Here is a 14,513-nt window from a genome sequence, read left to right as displayed (position 1 = left end):
AAAAAAAATAAGATATAGATGTGGTGTACATTAGTACAGTCGTCCCTCAAATAGTACGGTTTCCAATAGTTAGGTTTTGGTTTTATGTGGATTTTCTAAGATTTTTTATGATTTTTAAATTTCCCGACGAGCATGAAATTTAAAAACCCTAAAAGATCTTCTATGATGATCCATATAAAACTGAAACCGAACTATTGGAAACCGTACTATTTGAGGGATGACTGTAGTTACAGTTATATGTACGTGCTATGTGTCATTTACGCTCACGTCCCTCGTCTTGCCTCATCACACGTAGTCCTCCCTCGCACATACCAGGGGTTGCCAGAGCTCGGCTAAATCCCATTTATTGACCGCTGCCACAGCCATACAAATAGGTTTAGAACGTTTTGGTTTTCACTGTCCTATGCGTTCCAATATTACAAAGGCGCTGAGGTACTGTTTTTCCAATTCTGAGAGACTCAATTTTTTGGTCAACCAGCTGCCTGACAATGGCACTCTCCAACCCTGGGATCGCTTTTCACGGGTTAAAATTTTAAAGGGACTTTGTCCTAATCTTGATCATTTGCTAATGAGAAATCGCAATAGGGACACTAGAGGTCACTCCTACAAGCTTTATGTCCCCTGTTGTAACAATGAGGTGAGAGCCTGCTTCTTCTCTTTGAGAGTAATTAACATTATTTTGGAACAGCTTGCCGGATTCTGTTGTTTCTGTCATCTCGGTGAATTCCTTCAAGTACCAGCTGGACAAGCTTCTTGGTCATATCTTATGTGAGTTTGATTAATTTGCCATGTGGTTTGGTTGTTCTTTGGGTAATTTACGTCATAAGAATCTTGCAACCGTCATATACGACTATGTACAGGTAACTCTCGATTTATGCGAGTTTGGTTTACACGTTTTTTAAATAACGCGGGGTCCCAAATCCAAATAAATGTTTAACTTACATATTTTTTCACGTATATGCGATACTTTATGGAATGGCCACCAGATGTCTCACGCAATTGGACTCGCACGGCGCCGTGGCCACACAGCTGAGCTCAGTTCTTCCCGCGTGCCACTTAAACAACAATACAGTACCCATGCTGCCACGCTACTCAACAATAGGGGTGGGCAGGTACCAGTACCAGCTATACGGTACAGTACCGGTACCAGACTGCTCGGTACCGGTACCAATACTATCCAGTTGCTCATGGTGTCCCTCATTTCTTCCTCACATGAGTGAGGCTGAGACTGAGTGCCTGAGTGGATATCTCGGTGATATGGATATTCTCTCTCTCTCTCTCTCCACTGAATGAAGTGAATATTTATTTTTCGATAGAAACCTACCTCTTGTTTGATTTACATTGCTTTTGATTTACGCGACCTCTTCAAGGACACAATACTCGCATAAATCGAGAGTTACCTGCATTCACTTACTGGTAGCACGTACGAATGTGTGAAGCAGGTTTGGTACCACATACAAATGCATGAAGCAGGTTTGGTACCACGTACGAACGGGTGAAGCAGGTTAGTGACGAAACTTCTTCGGAGGAGGACGGGTCTGGTGAAGCCGCCAGACCATCTTGGCGGCGTCAGTTATGTAAGTAATAGCTAATGTTGAAGAAGGGGACATAAGCACCTCTTTCCATGTCCCTCAGTTAGCTGTTAGGTTGTAAAGTTTGGTTGGGGTACTTTAACCCTCTGAGTACCGCGCTATGGCGAGAAAACTAGTACACCCCATACCGCACTATGTGCAAATTTTTTTTTTTTCTTTCAAAACACTCGAATCTATCCCAAAACCATAAAAAATGTTGTCATTCCCCTTTCCGTAGCTTAGAAGTGTACCCCCTTCATCTCACCCGCAGCCCCGCCCCACCCGTCCAGCCCCGCTCAGCCGAGAGCGAGTTCATGCGGCTGTGCCCGCCACTCCGTTTCAGCGCGGTTTTGTAGTTCCACACTTTTTACACTCAGTGCATCATGGAACAATTATATTTCGAGAAATAAGACCGGTTTTGAAAATTATAAAATGACGATACGGTATCGTCACCCGTATGGGAAGCAACATTTTGTTTTTGGCAGAGGGTGGTAAGCTGTCCTGAACTTTTCCTTTGTTTTCACTATGTGGCGTATCCGATAGGATCACGAGAACCTGGGAGAGGCTAGCCCAACTCTAGCTATCACGTGATACCCGGCTGGTCTTCGGGGAACCAAAACTTTTCGCGAAATAAGACCGAGTGTAAGGGTAACTCAGTGACGATGTGGTATCGTCACCCGTACTAGCGGTAACATCCAGTGGTGACGATACCGTATCGTCATCGGTACTCAGAGGGTTAAGAGGGGGGGGGGTCCAGGGGGGTGCAGCCCCCCCTTGTTTAGCAGGGGGGTCGAGGGGGGCAAAGCACCTCCCCCCTGTTAGCAGGTCGTAAAGTTCAGTTGGAACAGTTTAAATATGCTCCCCTACCCAAATACCCCGACTGCCCGGGGGTCCTCCAAGAACGTTGGGGAAGGGTCTGGATTTGGATACCCTACTGGCGCCGCCTTCATATTATGGTTGAGGGATGTGTATTTTGCTTTTTAACTATGATATATGGAGGCGTATTATCGTATTCTGGAGGCGCGGAGTCAATATCCACAATCACCTTGTATACCGGGAACACGAACCCGTGAAGCAGATTCAAATTGTGGTCAGTCAGGATTCACGTTTTCGAACAGCTTAGGCAGGAGGTTCGAGAGCCTGCACTTGCTCTAGAACCCACAGTACTGTTTAAGGCGCGGCATTGTGCGGATCACGGCTAGCCGGTGGTATTGCTTGTGTCAGTGATAAACAATGAAGATACACCGTGTTTAGTGCCACGGACTCTACTAGCAGGATAGAAACCTTGCGATGAGGTGACAACCTACTGACACCGGTGCTAGAGAGAGGGCATGAGTGTGGTGTAGGCGGTTTATGTGGGCGCAGATGGCCTCCAGCGCCACGCCAGATGGTGAGGTGGGTTCAGTACGCTTCTCTCCCAAACAAGCTTGGGGATCCAGTGAGAATGTGTGGTTTCCGTAAGGGGAACACTAAATTCGTCGCAAACACTCATTTTAGTGGCGGTGGGAGGAAAAATCCCTAAATGCAGGGAATTTTTATTCCCCCCCCCCCCCACGCACTAAAAAAATACGCGATTGCAATGGATTTCGTGTCCCCCACCTGAAACCCCGCATTCCCACAGGTCCCCAAGCTTGTTTTGGGGGTGAGGGGAGAGTATGGGCAAGCACTAGAATTTTACCATCATCAGCTGCAGTTTTGGTTGGAGACATCGCACAGTTCTTGGATGGGGCGTGTAACCATCCAGGTAAGGAAGGGGACTAATTTTAATTGTTTGAAAGACAAAGAAATACAGTTTTCCATACAGAAATCTGGATACATGGAATGGATTAAAGGTAAAATTCTAGTGTTTGCCCATACTCCCCCTTCCCCCCATACAAGCCTGGGGACTCAGGAATGCAGGGTTTCAGGTGGGGGACACGAAATCCGTCGCAATCCCGTATTTTTTTAGTGGGGGGGGGGGGGGATAAAAACTCCCTAGATCTAGGGAAATTCCCTAAATTTAGGGAATTTTTCCTCCCACCACCATTAAAATAAGCATTTGCGACGAATTTAGTGTTTCCCATACAGAAACCACGCACTCGCTGGATCCTCAAGCTTGTTTTGGGAGAGAAGCGTAGTGAACCCACCAAACAATGCTCACCTCACCATCTGGCGTGGCGCCGGAGGCCATCTGTGCTCACATAAACCGCCTACACCACACTCATGCCCTCTCTAGTAGGTTGTCACCTCATCGCAAGGTTTCTGTCCTCCAAGTAGAGTCCGTGGCACCAAACACAGTGTATCTACATTGTTTATCACTGACAAGTAAAACCACCGACTAGCCGGGATCCGTCCAACGCCGCGCCTTAAACAGTACTGCAGGTTGTACAGGAAGTGCAGGCTCTTGAGCCTCCTGCCTGAGCTGTTCGAACACGTGAATCCTTACTGACCGGATTATGAATCTGCTTCACGGGTTCATATTCCCAGTATACAAGGTGATTGTGGATATTGACTCACGCCCAGAATATGATAATACGCCTCCATATATCATAGTTAAAAAAACAAAGTACTTAAAAGTAAAGAAGAAGCCGAATTAATCCCCTTCCCCCAACGATCTTGGGGGACCCGCGTGAACTCGGGGTCTTTGGGTGGGGGAGCATATTTAAACTACTCCAACCGAACTTTATGACCTGCTCGACCCCCCTGCTAACCAAAGGGGGGGGGGCTGCTCCCCCCCTGGACCCTCACCTCTTAACCCCCATGGCGTCGGAACATTTCCCACCCGTGACCCCCCCCAGCGTCGGCACTTTTCAAAATTTTTTTTTCTCCCATTATGTCAGAAATGCTGAAAAAACATAGGTTTAAGTCATGAAAAGTGTCAAAATGACATCTGAGTCACGGTGTCAGAATTGTCGCTGTCAGATATGTACGACGCCGACGCTGGGAAGGTGACTCAGCCTGTGTAGTACATGTACGACGCCGACGCTGTGAGGGTTAAAATACCCTAACCGAACAGCTAACTGAGGGACATTGAATACAAGTAACCTGTGTTCGGACCTGCTTCACGCGTTCGTACGTGATACCAAACCTGCTTCACGCGTTCGTACGTGCTACCAGTAAGTAAATACACAGTCATATATGACGGTTGCAAGATTCCTATGACGTAAATTACTTACCGTTTAGATGCTTCATTGATCTTAATGCTGTAACAGGGGGCTTCGCCCCCCTCGAACCCCCCCTTTGGTATGGATTGTGAGTGAAATTGCGTGGTTTCCGTACATTGTAAAAAACCCCGGAATGTATGAAATTTCCCTACATCTAAGTAATTGTAAGGAATTTCCCTACATCTAGGGTATTTTACAACCCCCCATAACTCAAAAACTATGCATTTGCGATGCATTTCATGTTTACCACCGCAATTCCCCTAAGTCTCAATGGCCCCCTAGCCAATTTTGGTTGCGAGGGGTGAGTATGGGCAAACACTAGAATAATACTGGATTAAACAACAACATTGTTGAAGCGGGCATTGTCCATGTAATGAAGGAAAAGTTGGACAAATATAGATTGTAGTATTATTAGTTGTTGGCAACACTGATTACCACTACCGTTTTCGTTTTGGTAACACTACACTCACTGTTTACACTGTTGTGGTAGGTCCTAGCTATTACACTATTTCTTACTGTTAATGTGCTAGTATTTCTTTATGTTGTTTTGTTTATTGTTATGATTTTCTAATGTTAATGTTTTGTAGCATGATTGTTATGTTATGTGCTTGTGTTCATGTATGCATGAATGTTGTTAGTTATTGTTCTGTCTTTCTGTTACAGATGTGGTAGTTTGGTAATGTGTTGAATAAAGCTTGGAATCTGTCACCAAGTGTTTACTTTCATTACAATTTATTCAACACATTACCCATTATGGCCAAGCTGCTGAAGCCGTCCAGACTGGACACAGATCCCAGCTCACCCACTGCAGCCAAAGAGTGGAAGCACTGGTATAAAACATTCACTAACTTCATAGAAGAAAGTGGAGATGCTGCACCAAACAAGTTTAGGGCGTTAGTGAATTGTGTGTCCCCAAGTGTGTATGAACTCATTGAGGACTGTGGAACTTTTGAGAGTGCAATCACCAAACTGGAGAGTGCTTATGTCAAGTTGCCGAATGAAGTTTTTGCCAGGCATGTTTTGGCGACACGACGACAGCAGTCAGGGGAATCCCTTGACGAATTTCTGAGGGAGCTACATAAGCTAAGCAAGGATTGCAACTTCCAGGCAGTCACAGCTGAGCAATATCGGCAGGAGCTAGTACGTGATGCGTTTATCAATGGTATTGCCTCAGCATTTATTCGTCAGCGCCTTTTAGAAAATAAGTCACTGAACCTGAGGCTGCATACAGTCAAGCCCGTACATTGATCTTGCCCAGCGTAGTGCCGACGCGTATACATCTGCACCAATTCCTCATACTGCTGCTTTAGTTCCGGAGCAGCAGGCACAGCCCAGTGGTGACCAGCAGCAGCAGCCAACAAAAGAGGAAGCAGAAAGAAGTTCACCTGGAGATTCAGCTGTTGCTGCTGCTTACCTATCTAAGAGGAAATGCTATTTTTGTGGTAATGCACTCCACAGAACAGGTAGAGTGAGTTGTCCTGCACGCACTGTTACATGTAACAAATGTGGTAAAACAGGTCATTTTGCTAAAGTCTGTAAATCAAAGGCTTCAGGTAGTACTACTGCTGCATTGTATAACCCCACTTTGCTTACAATAGCTGCCACTTATCCGAAGAATCTTTCACATGCAGCAACAAACATCACTGTAAATGGCCACTCATTGAAGGCACTAATTGATTCTTGTAGCTCAGATAGTTTTATACGTGAGGAAGTAGCACAGAAACTAAATTTGACAATAGTTCCTGTAGGTGCAGCAGTCTCAATGGCTTCAAAATCTTTAAATGCTAGTTCCCCTGAGTTTGTTACAGCAGACTTAGTGCATCTTGATCAAAGATATCCTTGTATCCAGCTAGGGGTCCTGAAGGATTTATGTTGTGATGTTATCTTAGGTTATGACTTTCAAAAGCAACACCGGAGCGTAACTTTTCAATATGGAGGGAATAAACCAAGTTTAAAGATATCTGGTGCCAAACCTGTCTGTGTATTAGCAACAGCTGATATCGATGAACCGTCATTGTTTCCGAACTTGCCTCGACAGTGTAAACCCGTTGCAGTCAAATCAAGACGCTATAGCCAAGATGACCAGCTGTTTGTAAAAGACCAGATATCACATTTACTATCTGAAGGTATCATTGAGCCAAGTATATCCCCTTGGAGAGCACAGGTTGTAGTAGTCAAAGACCCACTTGCCAGGCACAAAAAGAGACTTTGCATTGATTATTCCCAGACCATTAACCAATACACAGAACTAGATGCATACCCCCTCCCAAAGATAGAGGATATGGTGCATGACCTTGCAAAATATAAGGTGTTCTCCACATTTGACTTGAAGAGTGCATATCACCAAATCAGCATTAAAGACAGTGAGAGAAAGTACACTGCTTTTGAGGGTGCAGGGAGATTGTTTCAGTTTTGTAGGATTCCATTTGGTGTCACGAATGGTGTAGCTGCATTCCAAAGAGCTATGGACAAACTAGTTGAAGATGAGAACCTCAAAGATACTTTTCCATATCTAGATAACATTACTGTAGGTGGATCAACTCAGGCTGAACATGATGAAAACGTTCAAAACTTCTTGGAGGTGGTTCAGAAACGGAAGCTTACCCTCAATGAATCGAAATCGGTTGTGTCTGTTCCTACTATCAATGTTCTAGGGTATTGTGTCGGTAATAATGTGATAAGGCCTGACCCTGACAGATTACGTCCTCTTCAAGAATTACCGCCTCCCACAAATATGGGGTCTCTACGAAGAGCTCAAGGGTTGTTTGCATATTATGCCAAATGGATCCCTGGTTTTTCTGATATGATTCATCCCTTAGTGAACACAAAAACTTTTCCACTGAGTGAGCCAGCACTAGCTGCTTTTAACTCCTTAAAAAAACAACTTATGGATGTTTCACTACGGTCTGTGGATGAGAGCCTTCCCTTTGTTGTGGAGTGTGATGCTTCGGAAGTTGCTGTCTCGGCAGTCTTAAACCAGGTGGCCGGCCAGTAGCTTTCATGTCGAGAACGCTCCAGGGTAGTGAGTTACATTATCCAGCAGTGGAAAAGGAGGCTACAGCTATTATCGAAGCTGTTCGCAAGTGGAGCCATTTCTTAGCGAGACGACATTTTACTCTGATTACTGATCAGCGATCTGTGATGTTTATGTTAGACAGCAGGAAGAGAACTAAAATAAAGAATAACAAGATACAGAGTGGAGGTTGAGCTGGCGCCGCACAGCCATACCATACAGTATCGCCCTGGGAAACAGAATATTGCACCGGACACCCTGACTCGTGCCCATTGTTGTTCTATTTCTGTAATGTCAAATCTCGCTGACATCCATGAGAACCTCTGCCATCCTGGGGTCACTCGCCTTTTGCACTTTGTGCGATCCAAAACCTCCCTTTTCAACAGATGACGTGAAGAGATTGTGCTTCTTGTAAAATATGTTAACAACAAAAGCCACAATTCCATCGTCCAGGAAAAGGTGTCCTCATAAAGGCCACCCAGCCAATGGAACGTCTTAGTATTGATTTCAAGGGCCTCTGCCCTCTACCACGAACAATAAGTACATTCTTACGGTTATTGACGGTATTCACGTTTCCCTTTGTGTTTCCCTGTCCAAACATGCATTCAAAACAGTGATCAAATGTCTTGAATCTATATTTAGTCTTTGTGGAATGCCTAGTTTTATTCATTCAGATCAAGGTCCTTCTTTCATGTCCCAGGAACTGAAAACATACCTTTCTCAGAAAGGGGTTGCAACAAGCAGAACAACATCTTATCATCCAATGGGGAACGGCCAGGTTGAGAGATACAACGGTATTATTTGGAAATCTATTTGTTTAATACTTGAAACTCGAGACTTGAAGACTCAACACTGGGAGATAGTACTTCCTGAGGTTTTGCATTCAGTTAGGTCGCTCTTATGTACAGCAACCAATGAGACCCCTCATGAACGTTTCTTTAGGTTTCGGCGACGCTCTGGTCTTGGAAATACATTACCATCATGGCTTTTGACTCCTGGACCCGTACTATTGCGACGACATGTTAGGTCTAGCAAGCATGAACCGTTAACTGATCAGGTTCAACTCACGAATGCAAACCCAATGTATGCAAATGTCAAATTTCCAGACGGAAGAGAATCAACTGTGTCTACTCGTGACTTAGCTCCAAGTCCCAAGGGTGTGACGATTCCTGTGCACCAGGTTGAATCGTTAAGAGATGGAGTCCCCAAACACACCTGGAGTGCAGGATACACAAACTCTTGTTGCACCTGAATTGCAGGACGCACAAACTCATGATAGTTCGCAGACTCATGATAGCCGTGATTCTCATGTGCCCATTGAGCCCACTGAGCTAAGAAGATCCACTCGTGTGTCAAGGCCTCCTGATCGCTACGGATGGGATTAAATCGTTTGTTTTGTTTAACGTTGAATTTTTCTAGGAGGGGAGTGGCGGACTGAACGTTCCCCCCTGTTCCCCCCTCTACTGCGCATGCGTCGACCTGTGTTTATATGCGCTACTCGGCCCACTCCAAAACACTGGACAAATCGGTCCCCCCGAGCACCGGTGCCAGATGGTCGTCCTCAGCCTTTATGTTTGCCGATTTCCGACCCAATAAACTGCTTTCATCACCCAAATAACTGCCTTCATATATGGATATCGTTTAAATGGTTAATTATTGGTGCTTGTTGGCAACAGTTATAGCCAGAAACCGGTAATTACGCGGCTCGAGCCCCGAGCTCGCCGGCCTCACCTCAGCAGCCGCACCGTTTTTTTAGTATGGTATCTTACCTGTATACAATAAGTACAGGATGTAAGCCATGAAGTTGTGACCTCATCTTCCCAGCAGGAGCAGAAGGCTAGCAATCCTGCCCTCCTATATGTGTATGTGATCCTGCGGCAGTGAAAGGCCGACAGTCCTGCCCTCCTGAGTGTGTGTGTTTTGTCTTGCTACAAGATCAGAAACGGTTTGAGCCATGCATTCTCCCCCCTAGCACACCTCTCTCCCCTGGGTCCATGGTTCCCCTTTCCCTCCTTCATTTCCCTTGACCTTCAGTCGCCGTGGACCAAAGCAGACTGCCCACACCAGGGGAAGGCCCTTCCTGTCCCTCCTCTCCACAAAATACAAAACACCTTTTTCATTTTCACCGATGGCTCCCACATCCCTCCCTCCTTCCACCAGTGCTGCTGTTTACCTCCCAGCCCTACACACCTCCACAAACTGGAAGCTCCATCCCCACACCACCATCCTAGGGGCAGAGCTCTTTGCCATCAGGGAAGGCCTCACAGCAGCAACAACACTTCCCCCACACCAACCTGTCTCCCTCTTTACAGACTCCCTCACTTCCCTTCAACTCATCTCAACTCACAAACCTCACACACACCACACACTATGCTTTGCCATCCACTCCCTCCTGGCACAGCTGACCTGGGGCAGACGGTCCACCTTCAGTGGGTCCCTTCCCATATTGGCATCATGGCAACACTGCAGGGACCAAGCGGCCAACCTGGCACACTCACACCCCCAGCCAATAGATAGACCACCAGACCACAGTGACCTACTGACCCACCTCCGACAGTCCTCCAACAGACACTGGACCACCAGACTAACAGTTGACCTCAGACAGCTCACCCTTGGACGATACAGACACACCCCTGCCCAGCACTGGCGGACCTACTCCCCAGTCGCCCCTCGACACGGCCATCACCCGCCTGAGGATTGGCCACACCGCCTCAACGCCACCTGCACCGCTTGAACATGGTCCAGGACCCACACTGCCCATGGTGCCCCACACAACCCGACACACCAGAACACCTCCTCCTCCATTGCCCAAGATTCTACTCCCTCCGCACCAACCTCAAAGCATCCCTAACCAGCCTCCACATCCACAGGCCAACCCTAGAGGACCTGCTGGGCAGCGACACCCTCAACCCCAACACAGCCTTCCAAGTCCTCAAGTGCAAACCTTCCTGCAGAAGTCGGGGCAACTCGACAGAATCTAACTCCACCCTGGTGACAGAACGACAAACAAAAACCTGATACCAACAACCACTGACGGGGCTCTAGAGGCTGTGGCCCCACAGCCTAACTAGCCCCATAAAACCACCCAAGAAGAAGAAGAAGAAGAAGGTTTGAGCCATGCCATGAAAGGGAGGAGCATGCCGTCCCAGCCCCCAGACAGTACAGAGTGTGATTATACAACTAAGGATACATGTGTAAGTAGCACCGGGAATAAAAAAAAACATTATATCCTTGCATGTATCGATATTATATTTGGAAAAATGTATGTATCCCTGATAATAAAGTTTATCTAGCACCGGGAATAAAAAAAAACATTATATCCTTGCATGTATCGATATTATATTTGGAAAAATGTATGTATCCCTGATAATAAAATTTATCTATATGTGCTTAAATTTAAGTGAATGGAAGCATAAGAGAGTAAAGTGAATGGAAGCATAGTGAGTAATTAAAGGTCTAAAAAACGCTATATCCTTGTATCTATATTATATTTGGAAAAATATACTTGTTGTATGTATCCCTGATAATAAAATTTATCTATATATGTGCTTAAATTTAAGTGAATGAAGCATAAGTTGTGTAATGTGTGCCCCCCCAGACCCCAAAAATAAACTATAAGCTAAATCCCCCACACAATAATGAACATAATCAAGTACTGGCAGATCTTTCGTAATAAATCTGCAATCGCTCCTTCAGACCTATTTGTTCTAGCTCCTGATCTACCCACTAGAGTCCACCAGTACAAAATAGCCTCCCAGAATCCCTGGTCATCCTTCAGTCTCTATCTATTTAAATCAGCACTAGCTCATCATATAGGGGTAAAGCTTTTTAGAATATCACTACATGGACTATAGCTCTTCATCTTTAATATTATGAATTTTATTACGTTGATTGCGCATCTGCAGAGTGCTGGCTTCCTAGAGCCCCCGCCTCATCATGTGGATTTTGGGGTCGGGAAGCCTATCCTAACGTAACCTGGTGGGCGCCTCCCAAAACATACTAACCTAAGGGAATTGTTACAGTCTTCATAATATTAATCTAGAGCATATCAATTAAGGTATTTTGTAAAGGATTGGTGACCATAATTATTAATGTGGCAGCAGTCTCGCCTAGGAAATAACCCCAACAAGTGATACAGAAAGAAGGGAAACCAATTTACTGAAGGCTTTTAGTTGTACGTTTTGATACCGTTGATGAGGATTCAGGCCCCGGTCCGCCGCCGCAGCAGCGCTCCACAGGGCCGCTAACATTATAACAGTAATATTAGCACCTAAAGTTGTCTTCAATCCTCATATTTGTTAAGTCGTAGGACTTAGTGAATAAGTAAGTCTTCAGCGCTTTCTTGAAGATTGCCAGACTGTCACTGTTCTTAACATCCCCGAATAACTCATTATATAGAGCTGCGGGGCACTCTTCTCAAATGCTCTGGAAACCCAGTTCCAGGTTGACCCTGGGCTCTTTGAGTCTATACCGTTATATCCTGTTGTATATTACAGATAGTGTGTTCAGATATGAGTAAAAAAAAAATCGTTATACACAGTGGAAAATAACAGGCATGCAAATGACAGAATAAGGAGGGGGGACCGATGTCTCGTCGGGGGACCGATCAGTCTGCAGTAGATGCGGGCCAGCTGGTCCCCCCTTTAAATGGGGCGGGCCAACACGGGTCGGCGCATGCGCAGTAGAGGGGGAACAGGGGGAACGCTCAGTCCATACAGGGGAGAATGTAGTATTATTAGTTGTTGGCAACACTGATTACCACTCCTGTTTTTGTTTTGGTAACACTACACTCACTGTTTACACTGTTGTGGTAGGTCCTAGCTATTACACTATTTCTTACTGTTAATGTGCTAGTATTTCTTTATGTTGTTTTGTTTATTGTTATGATTTTCTAATGTTAATGTTTTGTAGCATGATTGTTATGTTATGTGCTTGTGTTCATGTATGCATGAATGTTGTTAGTTATTGTTGTCTGTCTTTCTGTTACAGATGTGGTAGTTTGGTAATGTGTTGAATAAAGCTTGGAATCTGTCACCAAGTGTTTACTTTCATTACATAGATTGAGACATGACTGTCCAAGCTTGAGCCTGTATACTACAAATAGGTGTACACAAAGTCAGTATTGACCACATACGAGATGTCTACCCAAATTTCAATATCAGACCTGGAGTTTTACCAAAATTTGTTAGAAAATGGCAGTATCATCTGTCCGACCCGCTTCTGCCTGACGATGATGACTATTGTTACTACCTATACTTATAAGTAAGGAAACTCCAATCGCTACATCTCAAAAAGACACGTGAAATGGAGACCAACCGGTACTAACAGGATGGAATGGTTTCGTTCAGCTGGCTCATCAGGCACTGGGAGAAACAATCGAGAGAACCACCACTGCACCCCAGGACGCGGCAGCCAAACCGAATGTAAACATCATCATCATCATCATGAGCCATTTCCAAAAGTTCACAACGGGGACGCTTTATCTTTTGATCACCAACTCTTTACACCAAATGTATTCTATATCGGCCTTTAAATGCCCCTAATAGTGCTTTTCTTTAAATTTCCCCCAACTACGCATGCCCGCTTCGCTCGCCACCCCACCCGGGTAACTGTGTATTAGAGCTATAAGCTCTAATAGTCCCGTCTCCATATCTACATTCATCCAGCCTTTCCTTCATTTGTTGGACACTGCTCACCTTCACCACGCAAGCTGTTCCATGTTTTAACACTTCTATGTGGACTATACTCTTTCAACCCAGTTAGCAAAAAATGTGGGCCCCATATGGGTTTGTGAGTGGGCGGAGTTGGGCCCATTTGGCCCATGTGGGCCCTTTGTGGGCAATATGTGGTCAAATTTTTATAAGCAATAGCAATAGCTGGAGCTTTTAATGACTTTGTTGAATATTACAGGGCATGAAATTCTGTATTTCTTATTCATCACTAAAGGTCTCTTTGCTTTCTTAAAACCGAGTGGCTTAAAACTACCCACATGCTGTCCTGAAGACCACCCATCAACCCGGACTCTAGAGGAAGCCGTCCAAGCGAATCAAGAACGAGTTCCGGGGGCAGCATGAGCCAATGCAAGATGGCGCCACTATAAACACTCGCCTGCGCCAGAACAGGCTGGGCCGACCATCAGGCCCCACCTGGAAGAAGCCTTGGGCCGACCATCAGGCCCCACCGGGAAGATGCCTACCGGCGCAATAGGCAACAACGTAAAAAAAAAATTTAAAAAAAATAAAAAGATGTTTAATAACAGGCTGTGAAGAATTGCTCCAAATAGTACACACCACAGGTGCTATATGTTTTACATGTTTTTTTATGTGTTTTAAGTGTAGCTCAGCCACATCGCCCTGCAGTTATTTTTTAAAGAGTCAGATAACTTCTCCCCTTTCTTTACAATTTAGGTTGTGATTGTGTTCATGTACACCAGCAGTTCTTTCTTTAATTATATTAGTAAAGAAGTTGTTATTAGATATATATATATATATATATATATATATATATATATATATATATATATATATATATATATATATATATATATATATATATATATATATATATATGCAGTCAGATTAAGTGATTTTCAAAAGCATTATAGTCAACTTTCATACTCAAAGTATATAATGTGTGTGTGTGTGTGTGTGTGTGTGTGTGTGTGTGTGTCACATCCTGGAAAGCCCAAGACTTCTCTCAAAACTCTGATGACTCTAGACTCTAGAGAAAGCCTGATTTCCAGCTATTTCTTGAGAGTCAGCAGAGTCGTTGTGGAAATTTTCTAGG

General features: G+C 44.8%; 1 protein-coding gene across 2 annotated transcripts in view; it reads right to left on the bottom strand.

Annotated features, from left to right (window-relative positions):
* Positions 1 to 13,174, bottom strand: part of LOC126999052 (mediator of RNA polymerase II transcription subunit 27-like) — a 126,467-nt gene extending 113,293 nt beyond the window's left edge. Inside the window, exon 1 of one of the 2 annotated variants that reach the window (XM_050861433.1) lies at positions 13,054 to 13,174. The gene's annotated coding sequence lies outside the window, so the exon portion shown is untranslated. Of the gene's footprint in view, positions 1 to 13,043 lie in introns of both variants that reach the window. The other variant, XM_050861434.1, reaches the window with a different exon arrangement.
* Positions 13,175 to 14,513: the final 1,339 nt, after the last annotated feature.

Source organism: Eriocheir sinensis, chromosome 15 (assembly GCF_024679095.1).
Source record: "Eriocheir sinensis breed Jianghai 21 chromosome 15, ASM2467909v1, whole genome shotgun sequence".
Classification (NCBI taxonomy): domain Eukaryota; kingdom Metazoa; phylum Arthropoda; class Malacostraca; order Decapoda; family Varunidae; genus Eriocheir; species Eriocheir sinensis.
This window is presented reverse-complemented; position numbering and strand designations above follow the sequence as displayed.